Source organism: Convolutriloba macropyga, chromosome 6 (genome assembly GCF_964194025.1).
Source record: "Convolutriloba macropyga chromosome 6, txConMacr16.3, whole genome shotgun sequence".
Lineage (NCBI taxonomy): Eukaryota > Metazoa > Xenacoelomorpha > Acoela > Convolutidae > Convolutriloba > Convolutriloba macropyga.
In genome coordinates this window covers 72137950-72155993 of record NC_134473.1, presented here as the reverse complement: position 1 = coordinate 72155993, position 18044 = coordinate 72137950, and the positions used below count along the sequence as shown (strand labels likewise).

Genomic DNA, 18044 nt, shown 5'->3' with positions numbered 1-18044 from the left:
AGACCATCTCCAGTTTCAAGAAGTTCAACACCAACTGTGAGCGAGACACCTGGATCATATCTCTCAGCAACTGTGGCACCAGCGTTTTTGCTGGATTCACTATATTCAGGTTCGACTCCTGAACCCCCCCCCGAACCATGCAATCAATAATTTATATTTAATTACCCCTATAAATCCATATCTTAAATGTAGTCAATAGCTTGTTTTTTTTGTACAGAAACACAGATATGAATGCCCAACAAGTTTAAATGAACAGAGAAGGTGACGAATCCTTGAAAAACCTTGTATCGTTATTTTCGTTTTTGGATTGCAAAAGAGGCATATTTGTTATTATTTACTGTTGCAATATTGTCTTTTTCGTTTACGAGTAAGTTCATTCTGCCAGTTGCTTCCATGGAAATTTTTTAAAAATGGTTTCTTGTTCCTTAATTTAGTATATGTAAAATAACAAAAAGAAATTTAGAGTTCTTATTTCATTGGATTTTTCTTCGAAAAAAATGACTGTTAATCTCGAGTTGAAATATTGTCTGAAACACTAAAAGTGACCCCTTTTAAGCTGCTTTTCCCGCATTTCTATCCCGCATTAAACTGCTTTTCCTTGCGTATTTCGTTCTTACCCGAATGATTGTTTTGATCATTTTTGTTTGGCGGTTAGAAAAAAAATCATTTTTCGATTATTTTTGAATTTTAATAAATGACCCTTTTTGAACAGTAGATTTCAGGGAAAAACAGAATCATCATCTAAAAAGTCAAAAGGTCATTGACCACAAATTTTTGATCATTTTGACCGGTTTCCCAAAGTTGGCAAAAGTGATTTAAAGTAGGGTGAATCTTATAAATTTGAAGCTTATTAAAAACTGCAGATTTAATGTATCATACCTTAAAGTCTTTAGAAGCCTTGAGAACATCATCTGTCTTTAGCATAATGGGTTTCTGGCTTATGAGTTGGACGCTCCAGTGTCACATGCAGTGAGAGATGGCCTTGGTCTGGCATTCATAGCTTATCCAGATGTCACACTACAACTACCAGGTTAATTTCATCACCATTGTCATTTTCCTCTTCATGCTTAATCACGAAATTTATTGAATGGTTTTTTGGATCTATTGTATTTCGGGCACCAGTGTTTTTATCCCCCCCCCCCCGTTACAAATTATATGTTGTTATGTAGCACGTTACTATGTAAAAAAAATAGCACGAGCGCCTGGAGGCGTACAAAATATAAGCCCAATAAGCTGGGGGGGGGGGGGGGCAAAACAGAATAGATCCGTTTTTTCATGAGACTAATAATTACTTCAGAGCTTTTAAGACCTTCATATATTACATAACAGAACTCAGAACCATTCTTATTTCAATGAACTTCATATTTAAAAACCCATATTTTGGCCAAAAGTAGCGGAGCAGGTACTTTGTTAAGATCCTACTTAAAATAGAATTATTTATCATCGGTATGAAGAAAATACAAGTATTTTTGGATCTATTCTGTTTTCACCCCCCCCCCCCCAGCTTAGTGAGCATAGATTTTTTATGACCCCCAGACGCACGTGCTATTTTCTTACATAGTAACGTGCTATATAACAACATATAAATTGTAACTGGGGGTCATAAAAAACACTGGGGGGGGGGGAGACAGAATAGATCCGTATTTTCATAACAGTAGGCAGAGAATACAAACTATAATTCGTGAAGCCCAATTCCTTAATTTATTTTGCGACAAAAATTATTTTAAAAAGTTGATGACATTAGCTCAGAACTCAGATCAAATGTAGCTGCTTGTTTTCGGCGTAAGCTGTTACCGAAATAATACAAGAGTGGTAAGATGCCGTGCAATCAAATCGTCCAATCAATCGCTAGCGAATCTGGCCATTTAATTATTCTATCAATCTTGGCGCACCTGTCTACCAGTCCCCTGACAATTTGATGAACAATGAACAGTTTCTGAGCACAGATTTTGTAATAGTTGAAGTTTAGCCCTTTGATGTACGCCCCAATGAGAAAACAATCCTTTACCTCATTAACGTCCTAAATCGCCCTGAATACGGATTGTTAGAGCCCATAATATCATCAATTGATTCAAGCCCACATCACAAGCAAGAGTCGCTGCCAAGTTAAACCGACCATTTGGTCTATTTTGCCTCTTTAATTTCACAAAACTTATTTTAATACCCGTTAAAAGAGCCTTACAGCGAGCATGCTATGGGATGGTGAACAGACAAAACAGTCCCGGAGAAATCAGTCCCAAATAGCAAAATTCCAAGACAAAACAGTCCCCGACAAAATAGTCCCAAGACAAAATAATCCGAACTAAATATAGAGTCAAACATATGCACACCAATTAACAAAGAAACCGCTTAATTTATTCATATGATTGTATTTCTTTGAATAAATATTAAGCTGATTACGACATAGTTTTTGCCAAATGTATTTTGGGTGAACAGACAAAACAGTTCCGGACAAAATAGTCCCAAGACAAAATATTCCCATATGATGTCAAATAACAATTATAATTTGTAATTAAACATTGTCCACAAATTAGCTCAATATTAATTAAAAGAAAGGGGCACTGGCTCCACGTAACGCAGAATCTCCCTATTTGAAGCATAAGAATGATACGGTGCTGAAATTGTTGATTATTGTGATGGAGGCTCAGTTTTCATGATTTATTTATGTAATGGTTACGTGACTCTACTTGAAGTCACTGAGAACCTCTGGCTTTTATCGAGAACCGCGAAGCGATTCGAGATATTAAGTCAGAATTTCGAAGTGACTTCTGCAGAGTCACTTAACCATGCTTAAAACACGAAACGCGCACGTTTTAAAATGACGAAAGTCAACGGAAGTCAACTTCTGGCTAAGTAGCAACTTCAACTTCTGGCATTTTAACTTCTGGCACTGCAGGCTTTCGGCATTTTAAATGTGCACGTGGGTGTTTTAATTTTAAGTATGTTCAGGTTCTTTTATCTGGTCTATTCTCTTCTTCCTGATGATGGTGAACATTGGTCTTGACACTGTGTTTGTGGGAATAGAGACTATAGTGGCTCCTCTTTTGGACGAACTACCTCAGCTGAAACCTCACAGGAAATATGTCACTGCAGTTGCTATTCTGCTGATCACAATTATAGCCATACCCATTTGCAGCACCTCATCTGGTAAGATCACAATTTTAAACTTTAAAATGTTACCCAAAAAATACTAAATTATTTAATAATGAACTATATAGGACTTTTACAGTCACAAAGTATCAGAAGACTTCTATTGATTATGACTGTAAAAGTCCTAAATAGCTCATTATCAAATATTTTCGTAATTTTGTGCTACTAATTTTTACCAGCAACGTACAATCATTTAATTTAATTTTTTTACGACACTGTATGAATTTTTTTTAAAAAAAGTTAAATTAGACATAATCTAATAGAGATCTAAAGGTCAGGAAGAATCATACGCTGCAAACGGAATGCAGTCCAACTTAGCTGTTTATTCTTGAGTTATTTGGTAACATTTCATGTGAATGTGTTCTGAAATATTCCGAAACTGAAAAATTTTGATAGGTTTTCGAAAGCTCTTGCTACTTCTTTTGTTACCAAAACAAATACCTGTCAGACATCTCCGAACTCTATTTCCAGGCACTTAATACCGCTTGTGTTTTCAATCGCTTCAATTCCACAAATCACATATTTTTGCGATTGAAGCATAATTATTGATTAATATAGTAAATCAAGAAATATGATGAAGATCGTCAAAGTCTGCCGCCACTCTCAGCCCCTCAACAAAACCCAGTAGCCGGTCATGCAAAAATCAGATAGTATCAACTTGATTTTATCACCTCAAACATCTAATAGTTTGAAATATTTGAATAGTGAATTGGTAAATATAAATTTTTGATTATTTGAGATTATTAAAAAAGGCAATTCGAAGTTATTCAATAGGCCGGTTTAAAAATTTTCAAAATGAGTTCATTTGTGATCTTGAAAATTGCTAAAATTTTTTCTATTTGTAAGGTGCTTTGTTGATGAAAAAGGCAATTTTTTATAGCATGTAAAGTTTGATGAAATATGAAATCATTCATTGGCGAAGAATCAGCTTCAAGCAGCCTAATCATTAAAAACCAAAAAAAATCCCTCATCTCACTAAAAGTTTTAGCAACGACTTTATCATGAAACCTCAGAAAACTCCAAAAGAGCATCACTAATTATCCGTTAAAAATTTAAGCAATGTCAACAAAATTTGCTATTTGCACTTTGTTAAAATATACAGAAAGACCAAAAAAAACTTTTATTTCAAATTTATACGCGGAAATTGTCCGTACTTTTGCTTATATTTGATTCAATTGGACTCATTGTTCAGGCATGAAACCATTATGACAAAAATGTAAAGAGAAGGGGGCGTTTTTGATGAAAGCAAATTTCAGCTATCTAATACGGGCATTTGCTTCTGTCTTTTGATGACAAGTCATTTCTTATATACAAAAATCAGTTCTTATTACGTGATGAAATTTTATCATATTCAATTGCTTATCGTTTCAAGTAGTAAAAAAGCAACACTGTTGTCTCTAAGCGCATTATTGTAAATTTTAGCCATTTGTATTTGGATATATGTAAAAGAAAAAACTAAAATAGGAATGCTGTATAAAAAAAACAAGAATGACTTATCATTACCTGAAGAAAAAACAATTTTCTGATCGGGCGTTTGCAAAAGCTTTTTAAAACAGAATATTATCATTTCATTCATGTCAAATCCTTCGTTGAAACAGACTTCCTAGTCACTGTTCCTAACAATTGTCCAGATGCGAAGTTCAACGAATCTCGTTTAACGATGCTCTGCTAAATATTGAGTAGTCATTCGGACTTGCTTGTCACAATTCAATTTCTGTAGGACGATAGTTCCTTGGAAGAACTGTCAAATATAACCGGAGCATAAAAGGTCCGATTTTATTTGATAAATAACAAAAGTATCTCAGCTTCAAGACAAGATCTGGCGCAAAGCTTGTATACAAACGTTAACGAAAACGTACCAAGCTAAAAGTATCTCAGCTGACGTAGCGTTCGTAGAAATGGAACTATATTTTTGACAAAAACACCAAAAATTTGAATGCGCCGAAGCAATCACTCACGTTTTAATTGAAACAACAGCAGATTGACGGTTTTTGTATGGTAGATGTCCAAAATTGCTAAAATTGTTGAAAAAATTTTTTGAAATTTTTCAAAAAAATTTTGTTTAAACTCATTTTCAGAATTTTTTCATCAAGATAATGCTACTTCGCATAAATTTAAAATTTTGAGGATTTTCTCCTAAAAAAGGCGTGGAAGTAGAATAGCCTAGTTAGTGTCTGAATATGAATCCAATTGAGAAGTTCAGAGCAGTTTTAAAGATTGCAAACCAAAAATTTTTTGATAAAAGAAAATTTCGAAGGAGTATCGGAATTTTAGAGCAGATATTACAAAGACATTTTTTATAAAATTGGTTGAAAACAATACAAACTAGACGTTAACAAAAACTAAAGAAGAATCAGCAACATATGGAGAATACGAAAAACCATCAATATTTTCAATGACAAGCAGTAATTTTGATTGCACACTTTTGATTATCAGAACGCAGCGAAAACGATGACTTTTGTTTTCAAGTGCACTGATTAATTTTTTACAGGCATCTACTGGTTCTCTCTGCTGGATTGGTACACTGCGTGGTACCCTCTATTCCTATTGGAGTTGATCCAGGGAGTGGTCATTGCATACATATACGGAGTGGATAGATTCGCACTCGACATCCAGACAATGACTGGAAAACCAATCGGATTTTTTTGGAAGGTATAATCTCAATTGCATAAGAAATGCATCAAAAAGAAAGCTTAATTTAGAATTATTTTTCAACACGCCAATTACTTAGTGTAGACCTCGATTTATGAGAAGACTTTAAAATCCTAGAGGGGTATTGGGCCTGTTTTTGAATTGAATTACAAGGTAAAGCTTCCTTTTGATGCCGAGGTAAAGTCTTTTCATCAATTCTTTTAGAGTCCAGCGCGGTCTCTTCATAGCATTTTTAGGTCGATCAAGTTCTTTTTATAAGTCGAGGTCTGGACCAGGGTAAGTATAAATACCCTGGTCGAGAAAGAGCATAAAAGATATGTGCTGAAAAGCGCTGATTTTTTCAAGATTTTCAGGGGAAAAACTTTACATAAAAATGTGCTGTGCTGAAATGCGCTGAAATTTTGCAAGAAATGCGCTGAAAATGATTAAATTTCTTACAACGTTTCAGCGCATTTCAGCGTAATATTATGAAAGATTTTTGCGCTGAAAAATTTGAAAAATCATCGCATTTCAACTCATTTCAGCCAATTTCAGCGCATTCAACCCATTTCTTACATAAATTTAGCACATTCAGCGCAATTCTTACAAAATAATGTGCTGAAACGGCGCTGACATCTCGATCCGGGTAGCACTATTCTCTTAGGAGCAGCTACATTGTGTTTGCAGGTGTGCTGGCTTGTGGTGTCCCCAACAGTACTCTTTCTGGTACTTCTCATCAATCTGGTACAGTACAGTAGCATCACTCTGGGAGACTACAAGTTCCCTCTCTGGGCAGAGCTGTTGGGATGGGCCATCATGGTCATAGGTAGGGATTAAATCGTTTTTAATACTGCCAGAAACAAAAACTATCATGGTGCGAACACAGATCATATCCCGTGTGTTCAATTTATGCAGCTTCTCTATTTAAACAAAAGTTGCTTTTTTTCAAAATTTCCACCAAATATACACGAGAATCGTCAACAATGTCGATCACAGACTAAAATTGCTTTTTTGCCATAACTCAAGTGTTACGGACGAGGGTTTTTGATCATCAGAAACTCCCCATAATTACGAAAGGATTTCAAATTATTTCCTGATGATCGCTACTGTTAAATGATGTTTGTTCTGTAACAAATCTTATGCTCCTAAGAAATGCTCCTAATGATCACAACGACGCGACAATCGTGAAAAAGCAACGTTAATACGTCTAACGCATTAAGCGTTTGCCTCATCTAAAAAGCTACAAGACCGTTTTCCGGAAATATTGGCAGGTTAACACCGGGGAAAACGTGAAAAATTAAAGAACCGTGAAAAAAATGTAAACTACCTGAAAAATTTAATACCTGAAGAGTAAGGTAAATTCATGTGTTGACTTTTTTGGTTAATTTAACCTGCATTGTCAGATAGAGTTTTATGAAATATTATATCTGTAAAGAAAACCGTGGTAAAGTTAAAAGATACGCAACGGTGATGCAGTCTTGATTTTTGAATTGAATTGATGAAAATATACGAATGGATAAAATCGAAGGTCGGTTATAGTGAGTTTGGGCAAATTATAAGCAAGACTATTAGTATTTCACATATTAGGTTATAAAACTTTAGGGCATGGATATAAATATGCCAAAAACTTATTCTCACGAAATTTCTAATCAAATAAAAACGCAATCAAACTGGAAAAAATTAATCGGTGACTGACCAAACTTTTTTGATCAATTTATTAACCGACTAGGGAGAAAAATTTCTCATTAATTTGTAAATTTTGTGTAGATGTTAGCCCAATAAATATTGCAGATAAAAGTTAGCAACCTCAAGAAACGTCAGATTTGAATGCACGAAAAACTTGACTGACATCCTTAGAAAAGTTGGAATTGCTTACCCGCAATTATGTAACCATCAAAATAACTGAAACCAAAATTTTGCCGACAAATATAACCTTTTGAACCAGAGGAATCAATCTACTATGGTCCCAAACAATTGGAGAGCTCTAATAAAACGCCAAATAGAGGTTCGAGAAAAGGAAAACTTAAGAAAAATATCTGATGATCAATCAAGATGAACTAGAGATTTTTAAACGCGTTCAACATATCTGCTCAACCTTTTAATAGCTATTTAACAAATTTGAGGCATTCCTATAGTCATATTCTATAACTACCAACAAAAAAGTTTCTGTTCCGAAATTTAGGACCCATGTTTCGACCTAACGCGACTATAATTTGAATTAGGACGACAAATGTGTGGTCCAGACCTTGGCCTGGGAGCGTACCCTCGGACATTCAATTTAGATTTATATTTGCATCACCTTAACCGGGGGGGGGGGGGGGGGAGTTGGTTGTTTACACCTGAAATTGTTCTGGCGAAAATTTAATTGAACAAGGCGGCTCGGTAATGTGCGATGGCACATAAGGTTCCGACCCCACCCATCCACAAATTTGGCATAATTGTCTACCAAATGAGGAACAGATAGAAGAACCCAAAAATTATTTTTTGCGATTCCCAAAAAAGCCCAAGTCTTTTTCAAAAAATTCTGTATCAACGATAAGATAGCCTCCAAAGCAAATAACTCAGTGGAGTAAAAGTTGATGCATTAGATTGCTGTAATATGTCAAGATTAAGAAAGCGAGTCAAGACGAAAAGCAAAATCAAACAACAACAACAACAAACATTAATTACATCAAAAAATTTATGTCCTTCTTAAAAACTAAATTTAATAACAAAATCAACATACCGTCAGATAAACCCAAAACTAAACAAAAATAACTTATAAAACCACAGAAAACATATGCGACCAGTCCATAAAAAGGTTTGGTAACAATTATACAAGAAAGAACAAAAACAGTAAAGTAAAAAAATTAACTTATTTTTTTGAAACAGTTAACTTCAAAGTAATAAATACCATTAGGAATCAATTAATATTACCACAAATTTACGATTTCCACTACTTCTATAGAAGGGCATTAGGACCTGTCCTTATTCATTTTTTAAAGCGGCTAAAAAGAACAACAAAGAACAAACAAAATTTCAATTGAAACTTGCCAGAAAACGCTGTCAAAACCGTCAAGCCAATTTTTGGCACTCAAAATACATTTGATTGCGCCTTCTTCAAACAGCTATAATTTAGTACGTGGCTATTCATTAGTAAGACTAGGTAACAAGCAGACAAAAAAATCGAAGTGCTAAAGTATGTAATTTTTTTTCGAAACAAAATTACATTTAATGTCATGAAAGGCATTAATAACAAAAAGAGCTATTTAAATAGGGTCGTTTATTCAAAAAAAAGCCCTCGAGACCTGTAATTATCCAGAATATTTCTTGCATCTACAAAAAGAACGTCAAATATGACAAAAATCACATTAGTTTACTTTTTTTTTGTGAAAAACCGGTGTCGAAGCCAGTAAGGTCATAACAAATTCTTTAAAAGATTTTGGGACACCAATCCCTCTTATTCCTTTGACACCCATAATGTTATAATTGACCTGTAGTTAACTAACGAGATTAGGTAACAAAAAGAAACATAAAAAGAACAAAATTGCGAAGTTGAAAAGTTTTTTTTTTTAAATTTTGGAAAACGATTGTTTTGATCGTCATGAAAGCCATCAGCTATCTACTAATATCAGAATATCGGTTCTTCTATATCGGATGATGTATATCTTTCAGAATTTTAATATGTTCAATTGTGCCTTATTCTGAATGCTAAAAAGTTGACATGAGAACCGTCAAAAATGTGATAATGTGACAAAATTAGAAAACGTGAAAAACTGGCAAATACCAAAACAAAAAAATTCTGAAATCTTGTGGTATCAAAGCCAGAAAACAATAATTTCAGGCTTAAAACTGCAGCTGAGAATAAATGTTAAATAAGTAGAAAGAAGAAGCGGTCGTTTTTTTGCTGACATTAAGATGGAAGTTGTACAAATTAAGAAAAAAAGTAGAGAAAAAGTTAATTAAGCCATTATTTATTGAAAGGTCAATTATTTTTAAAAAAAAGAAACGACCATAAATTTTCAATTAAAAAACTTAATGCATTAGCTTGGAGCTGCTTAACAAGCAAATCGGTTGGACCTATCACTCCTGAGCTTTGATTTGATATGTTCTGTTTTTTATTATTAAAAAAAAGTCTTTTTTTTTTAAAAAAAGACCGACTGATTAAAACCCGATTTTTTTTGGACTGTAACAGTCCTAGAATGGCCAAAAATAAGCCCTAATAATACTTATTGTCCCTTAGGAATAACTGATTTTTCGAATGTTGTAGATATAGATAATTTGTTAGTTGAAAACGCAACATAAATTCTGCATTTTTGATAATCAACGAGTAAAGTTGGCAAAAAACGGCAAGGTTTTAACTACAGTGCACTCTCAGCGGACTCTGAAGTAGAAATAGCCCCCCTCTGAGTCTACAAAGATTTTTTGAGTGTTGTTTGGGGATGTACTGTCGGCAAATTTAATCAAAGTGGACTAAATTAGCTTATTTCGTGCTGTTTTTGATGAAAAAGTCTAAATTTTGAAATGTTTATCCAGATTTTTTGACCAAAAGAATTAAATCAAAACAATCAACAATGCTTGTTCGTCTTCAAAAATAAAATCAACGACACTATTCTTAAAAATTATAACAAATTTTAGCAAAATTGACGAAAATTTAGGCAAAAATTCCGGAAAATGTGAATAAAAACAACGTGAATTCACTCTTCTTTTCTCAGAACTTTAAACCTCGATAACTCTCTGTAGAAATCGAAAATTAAAAAAATCTTTTTAATTCCATCTTCTACGCTGGATGAGCTTTCTAATGATACCAGTCTCAACTCTCTACGATGAATATATCGAGCGGCGAAAATTCACGGAACAAAAAAAAAAAACCCAGTTGAGTATATAGTTCCTCCCCCCTCAAGAGGGTCGGAACAATTATGATTCAAGTGAGATTGAGGTGTCTGTCTCAGAGATTACCAAAACCGGCCGAACTTTACCTAAACCGGTTTTTAGTAGAATTTTTACGTGACAGATTATCTTTTTCAGAGCGATGAAGTACAATTTAGTTTTTCCGCAATTGGAATTGTTTGAAATTCAACTTTAATCAATTAGAATTGTGGGAAAACAAAAGTAACACGTGGAAATTTACTCAACCAAAATCAATTCTAACCTGTTTTTTCAGACGCATTACTTTATGACAAAATCGCCTTACATTGCTCTGTTTTTCCCGTCAATTCATGCCTTTAGTCTATTGGTTAAAAATAGTTTAGTTAGTAAACCATAACTAGAGAAAATAGATCTCAATTCTCCCTGCCTGGTAAAAAAAACAGTTTTGTTCAGAGTTCTTGCCGATTCCACTCTATGCAATGTACAAGGTGTGCAAAACTCCAGGCGACTCGATAAAGGAAAGGATTCTGATCAATCTGAGACCGAGTCCTCAATGGGGGCCTTCCGACCCAGATGACAGGAAAAGAAACAATGAATTGATAGTTGAAAAATTAGGAGAAGAATATATAACTTGTCAAACTTGAGAAGTAAATAAAATTTTAATTTAAAAGCTTTTTCGTGCTTTATCGAAGTCGCTACAGAATTGCAAAACGCTACCAATTTTAGGGCCTCTTGAATTTACTTACGCGTAAACAGCAATCATGCTGCTAATATTTTGCGTGGTTATTTTTAGCACTACTAGTTGAAACATGCTCATCTCAACCGTAGAGCCAAGTCAAAATTTTTGATCACAGCAGTTTGTGATATTTGCTCACAATAGAGCATGAAAAATTCACAAATTTGTTTTGTGATAAATAGTTACTGTAGATCACGATCTTCACTAGCGCAAATTTTAAAAAAAATTATTAGTGAAAAAAATAGTTTAATTTTGATTAGTTGATTAGTTAGAGCGTCTCTCGAATTTTATATTGTTGGCACAAGAGCTTTAATTAACAATTTCTATCCTAGTCTACACCAGGAATTTTTAACAGACTGTCCTCGACCGATTTAAGGCATGAAAAGATAAAGTATGGAAAGAATTTGTCTAGACTTTGCGTGATGTCCTCGACATTGGCTGGAACTCAAAAATCGTCCTCCAATTTGACTAGAAAAGAAAACGTATCCTGGAGTTTGGCTGGATCGATTTCAGTTGTTCCAGAAAATGACTCTGGCCAATGAATGATGTCCTCGACTTCAGATTCTGCCTTGTGGAAATTAACACACCCCACAAAAATCCCTCAAAAATATATGCACATACACACAAAACACACACACAAATATATATATGCCAGCATAATTGCTACCAGAAAATAAAATCTTGGACGCCCAGTAGTCGGTTGGAATTAAATTAGTAACTTTTGGAGGACATAAATAAATGATAGCTAGGTTTTATATGGTGTCCCTGTTCTTCACTGCTGGCTTTCAGCAAGATTTCGTTAAGCAAAATCATTTTGGCAACATGTTGACAGAACACTCCAGGGAAATTGGACATGAGTTGACTGATTCTTTAGATTTTCTGAAATTTCAGTAGTGCTTTTAAAAACTTTCTGTTTTTGGATATTAGAACTTATAACTCGTGCATTCGTGATCAGACTTTCCTGCGTTCATCTCACGACTTTCGTGTGTTCAAGACCTGTCTGAAGTGCGTTCATCAGGCTATTCGTGCGTTCATGTCCAGAATTTTGTACGTTTTTTCGTGCTTCCAGACTATGTAAATTTGAACTCACGACGCCCCTGTCGTGCGTTCATCTTAGTCTTGACATATCGACTTTTGGCTGTGACCTCAACCTGTGGGTGATATAAGGAGACCACATGTTTCCGGTAAATCGGTTTAGCAGTTTTTCATCGGTATACTTCTTCTCGACATCGCATACTGTTGTTTTTCTCTTTTTTTTCGATGTAAGATCTTGATCCTCTTGGAGTCGTTTTATGAGTGGTTTTAGTTGCTTGACATCAAACAGGAAATTGTTTGGTATTTTCTACTCACTGTTTCAAAAACAACCGACTTGGTGTCTCCCTCATTCAACCTATTGAACATTAAAAGTTGACATTAAAAACTTTATTTTTTTTTGCTTTCTAATTTTTTAAGATTCTTGCTGGATGAGAAATGTCAAATATTTTTCTATTTCTTCTAGAGTTAATCCTTAGAAGCTGTCCGCCTGAATTCTGCTTGAATAGCTTGGGCCGTGTTGGAGGAACAATCACAAATATTTTTTGATGCGATGAGGTTAAAATTGTGGTAACTAATTGAAATTTTTGACTTCGAAGGCCTTATATTGAAAACTTTTATTGAACGTGTAACAACATTTTAACTTTATTTTTAGTTCGTTGTTCAGTTCTGCAACTCAATTTGTTGGCTTTTATTGCTCAATAAAAATCCAAGTTCCGTTGAAATTTTAGGTGATATTGTCTAAAAACATATTGGTTGTCAATAAATGAAAACTTGTATATCTGTTTTTGGGATATATATCTTTTTGGGAGATCGTTACTACAAGTACTCGAAGAAGAATATGCATTACTGATGTTCCTATGGGTGGTAACATGTCGAATTTCCGGAATAGTTAGATTCATCGTACAGCTTAGTGTGATCCGTTTTGCTAGATATTATAGAAAAAAACTGAAATGAAAAGCATTCTTTCGAAGAGTGTTCACGTTTGATTCAATTGAGAGGTGCCATTTTTGCCGTTTTTCGATACAATGTTTGCATCGCTCAAATGAATTAAAGTCTTTTTCGGAAATTTTTGCCTATGTAAATTTCATAGTTAATGTCTTTTTGCAGTTAATATGGCCCCTGCTGTAGTCAGGTGTGCTTGTGACTGTCCTGAAGGCTCCTACTGTTTTCTAGAACTATGAAGCTGTCCGATGCTCTTGGCACTTTCCTTGGATCTTCCGAAAAATTTTGGATGTACGTTTCGTTAAAACTGTGTTCTTTTTTCTTTGTTGATGTATTTTTGGCGCTGCTGATGGTAAAAATGGGATTCATCAGGATTGATTTCATAATTGGGGTTTCCTTTTGCTATTAAATTTGTTTTTATGTTTGCTTCTGTCAACTAATCCGCTACATAAACCATCTCGAATTTACCTTGCTTGTAGATTTTTGATTTAAAAGTCGTGTTCTCATTCCAAAAGTGTAAATTTATTCCCTAAAACACTAACAAAACTGAAGTGAAACAAAGTTTTGATCCGTTCCTTTAAAGAGAATGGGTTCAATTCCAGCTTTTTTGGATCAGCGTTGATGATTGCACCGGGTTTTCAACATTTTTGCTCAAAGTCAGCTATTTTTAGTAATTGCATTGTTAGTTTAATCTGTAGCTTTTCACACGAAACTCTTTGTTTGTCTAAAAGGAAAAAACTGTTGTTTCGTCATCTTTTTTGTATTTGGTCCTTCTTAATAACTTCGATATCATTGAAAAAGTCAAATAACCGAATCCACTGTGCCAGAGATTTCAATTGGATGAGAGATGTCGTACTGCATTTTACAGAATGCCAGACTAAATGAGGGTTGATGACAATGTAGAAGGTCCGTTTAATGAAAAATTCTTCAGCAGTTGACACCTGGTTTCAACTGGGTGTCAACTGCTGAATTAAGGTTTCTGAATTTTGAAATTTCAGCGGTTGATTTGAACTTGTTGTTATACCAGTTGTTGATTGTACACAAATTTTCTGAGTATTTTTTTGATGATATAATTTGTCTTGCAAAATATGTCTAGGATTGTTGCAATTCTGATTCGTGTATCTATTGAATTAAAGGCAACATCACACCCAGGTTGAGGCCCAGACCCAAATTGATTTATGATCAGACCCAGTCGAGCGCACACCCGTGTGTTCCCAGACCGAAATTACAGGGTCTGGAAGGAAGTTTGAGCGCACTACAATCAGGACGATGGTCTGGAGATGGTCTGATCAGAGGTCGATTTGGTCTGAAAAGTCTGATCAGAGGCGACTTCGATAGCAATTGGGGTCTGATCATAACCTCTTCGAGCGCACTTGGGTCTGATCATAGTCTGATTAAGGTCTGGGCAATGGTCTGAAATTGAGTCTTGACCTTGGTCTGAAGATGGTCTGATCAGAACACCTTTGGTCTGAAAAGTCTGATCAGAGACCTTTTGTGTCTGGAAAGTATGATCAGAGGTAACTTGGGTCTGGAAAGTCTGATCAGGGTGAATTTTTGTCTGGAAAGTCTGATCAGAGATAATTTCGGTCTGTAAAGTCTGATCAGACAAAAATTTGGGTCTGGACCTCAACCTGGGAACTGAGTTAAATTTTTCTTGCAATGAAATTGAGCTTTATAAGAGTGCAAGATTAATTTCTAGTATCATATCTATATCTTGACAGCGTTTCATTTTTTAGAGTGAACAAATTTATTTTTCCTATTAAAGTCATAGAGTGTCGTGGTCGATAACACGGGTCATGTTTCTTTGAAATCATCACATAGAGCAACTGCAGATTTTATTTTTTCCGTCTGTTAGATGAGTAAACCTCGTAAAATTTGGGTTCAATTAGCAGAAAATTAATGGGAAAAATTTTTATCGGTCAAATGGTTCTACTTAATCACTTCAAATGGCAACCTGGCGAACACTTGAAAAAAATTAGTGTGCAACTTATGTTGCACTAAGAAATAACAAGTTCAGCAGACGCAAGTAAAGGAATTCCATTAACAGGATGAAACTTTTGTGTGACTTTAATTGTTCAACGTAAAGTTGTAATCTTTTTAAAAAATATTTTGTCCAAAACAGGTAATTACTTGGGAGGCCAGAGTTGTTCAAAGAGTTGTGATCTATGCGGTTGAAAATTTTAGCGCGAGATATACGATAGCTGATTCGGTTTGCTATAGAGCCAGAAAAACTTTTTTGAAGACTAAACTTTGTGAATTTTGTCTGCTGAGACTCCTTCTTAACCAAAGGAAACCGGTTGAAAGAACTAAGCTGTTTGCTGCTGATACTGGGGATATGGGTTGGTCAGGAAACGGGCGGCAGAAAATTATTAGAGGAAACAAATATAGATTAAGCAATTTAGCATAGAGTGCTGTCTGCTAAATTTTTGCTAGGCTGTAAAGGCTGAGGGGAACTTGTCTTCTAAAAGATCGATGAACAATAATAAACTGAAACATTTGAAATGATGAAATAAACAATTCTTTTTACTCCCCTGGTTCCTCTCCTGGTTTTCAAAAACTGCAACACTATCATTTCTTCATCAAATTTAAAAAAAAATTTGATTCTAAGCCTGGTCATAAAACTAAGATAACAAACAAACAAATTTTTGCTACCGCGAAAAGAAAAATTCCTGACAATTTGTAATAGCAGTCATTATATTTAAAAATAGTCGTATTTTTTTCAAAGATCAACTCAAAAAAAACCCTGCAGTGTCATAACGAGTAGTCTCCCTGAGCTAAGTGTTTTAATGGCATGTCACATAGTACTAATTAAGCCTAGTTCATTTCCATCTCTCTCGGAAAGCCTCTAATTGTTTTACTCGAACAGCTCAAAAATGTGCTATTATGCCCTCCAAAGTTCAAGAATCTAACGCGTTTGATCATCTCATTCATTATTATTTTTCAACAAAAGGCTTTGAAAAGTGTTCCCTACAAAATTAAATGCTTAGCTTATAATTCATCAGGTCGAACTGAAGTTCTGAAAAATTAAGTTTGTTCCCTTTTCTATGTCTGCAAGCAACTTTGTTTGATCACTCATATGGATTTTGGCTAAACTCGCCCGAAAATCCTAAAGAAAGGGTTTCTAAAAGTAGAAAACTTGTCTTTTATGCTTTATCAATCTCTCATTAGTTAAACGTGAATGCAACAACCGACATTGAATTTATTATAAACAATTTTTCAATTTTTCTTTTTATACACACGGAGTGAATGCTCACGCCTATCAAGGAATCTGGAGATTTGCTCAGTATTACAAGGAAAGGTAATGAAGTACAAGGCAGTGACATAGAGGTCATAGTTACTTGGGTTATATATTGTCTGAGTTTTAAGATTTCTGACTGTTTGGATGACAGGAATAAGCTTGTAGACATTATCCAGTGTGGCTTTTTTAATTTTCGAAAACCAAAACATCTAAATTTGACAGAAAAAAGGTGCTGAATGCAAAAATAATTTGTCATTATTTGATTTGGGTCATTATATTTTTACCAGTTAAAATCTCAAGAGGCATAGAAGGTTTGTTGTTTCTTATTTTGATCTCTAGCGTGGTTCCAAAGAAATTTTACAGGTTTTAGGCACTAAATAGGAGAAAAATGCAATTTTACTCAATTTGAACCTAACTTGCATGCACAATTTTGATAAGTATTTGAATACTTTTGACAACGTGTTTTTTGTTTGATCAAGATACTTCATTTAGTTCTACTCTGTGATGCATTGACACAATAAATAACCAGTTATCATAAAAGGCTCAATTCTGATCACAATCAAATATCGACGCTACTTTATCAGACCATCTTTACTTTGAAAACTTGCTCTAAAAACCAAATTAGGTAACCTAAAGATAAAAATGGAAAATATTTAATTCCTCGGGAAAGAGGCAATGAGAGGTAAACTTCGTAAAAACTTTTTTTTGTAAGTCTACATTAAATTGTAAAAAAATGATTTTAATCAAAAGCATCAACATCACATATTCTAGGTTATCATTTTCTGCATAAAACTTAATTAGAATTAGAATTCTGCAAAAATTGATCAAAATACTCCGTTTGGAGAAAAAAATGAACTAACTTTTGTATTGTAAATTCTGCATTTACTAAGCTTTCTTGGTTATTTTGTGCGTACAATTGCCGTCCAATGTTTGCCAAAAGGGCATTAACTGTATTGATAACAACTTTTCATCACATTTATTTAGGAAACAAGCTACTACAAGTTTTTTTAGCACCCATTCACTTGTCCAAGATTTTTCTTCAGGTTTTAGCACTCATTCACTTGTCCAGGCTTTTTTTTATGATTGCTGCTGCGGTTTCCGTATTTGAGTATAATGCGCTAGCTGAATTTGGTTTCCTCTGTGTAGCGTTTACAGAAATGATGGCAAAAAGGGGCAAACAGTTTTCCAGAAAAGTTTTCCTATATTTTGAAATTATTCTAAGCACTAGGCCGTACAGATTTCTTTCTCGATAGAAAAAAGTTTCACAAATCTCTATTTATCGATTTTTGCATATGTTTAATTATCCTTGGTTGAGGGTAGCACACTTTTCAGCACACTTTTTTTTACCTCTAACAGAACTTAGAGGTGAAACCTCTATGCCGTTTATCTTATACTATAGTGTCAAGGTTTTTGCAAGTTTAGAACAATACGGTGCTCAGGGAGGATTTGCTGCTTGATCATACT

The 18044-nt window shown here is 34.4% G+C and overlaps 1 pseudogene; it reads left to right on the top strand.

Moving 5' to 3' along the window:
• Nucleotides 1-11299, top strand: part of LOC142341188 (sodium- and chloride-dependent glycine transporter 2-like) — an 18617-nt pseudogene extending 7318 nt beyond the window's left edge.
• The last annotated feature ends 6745 nt before the right edge of the window (nt 11300-18044 follow it).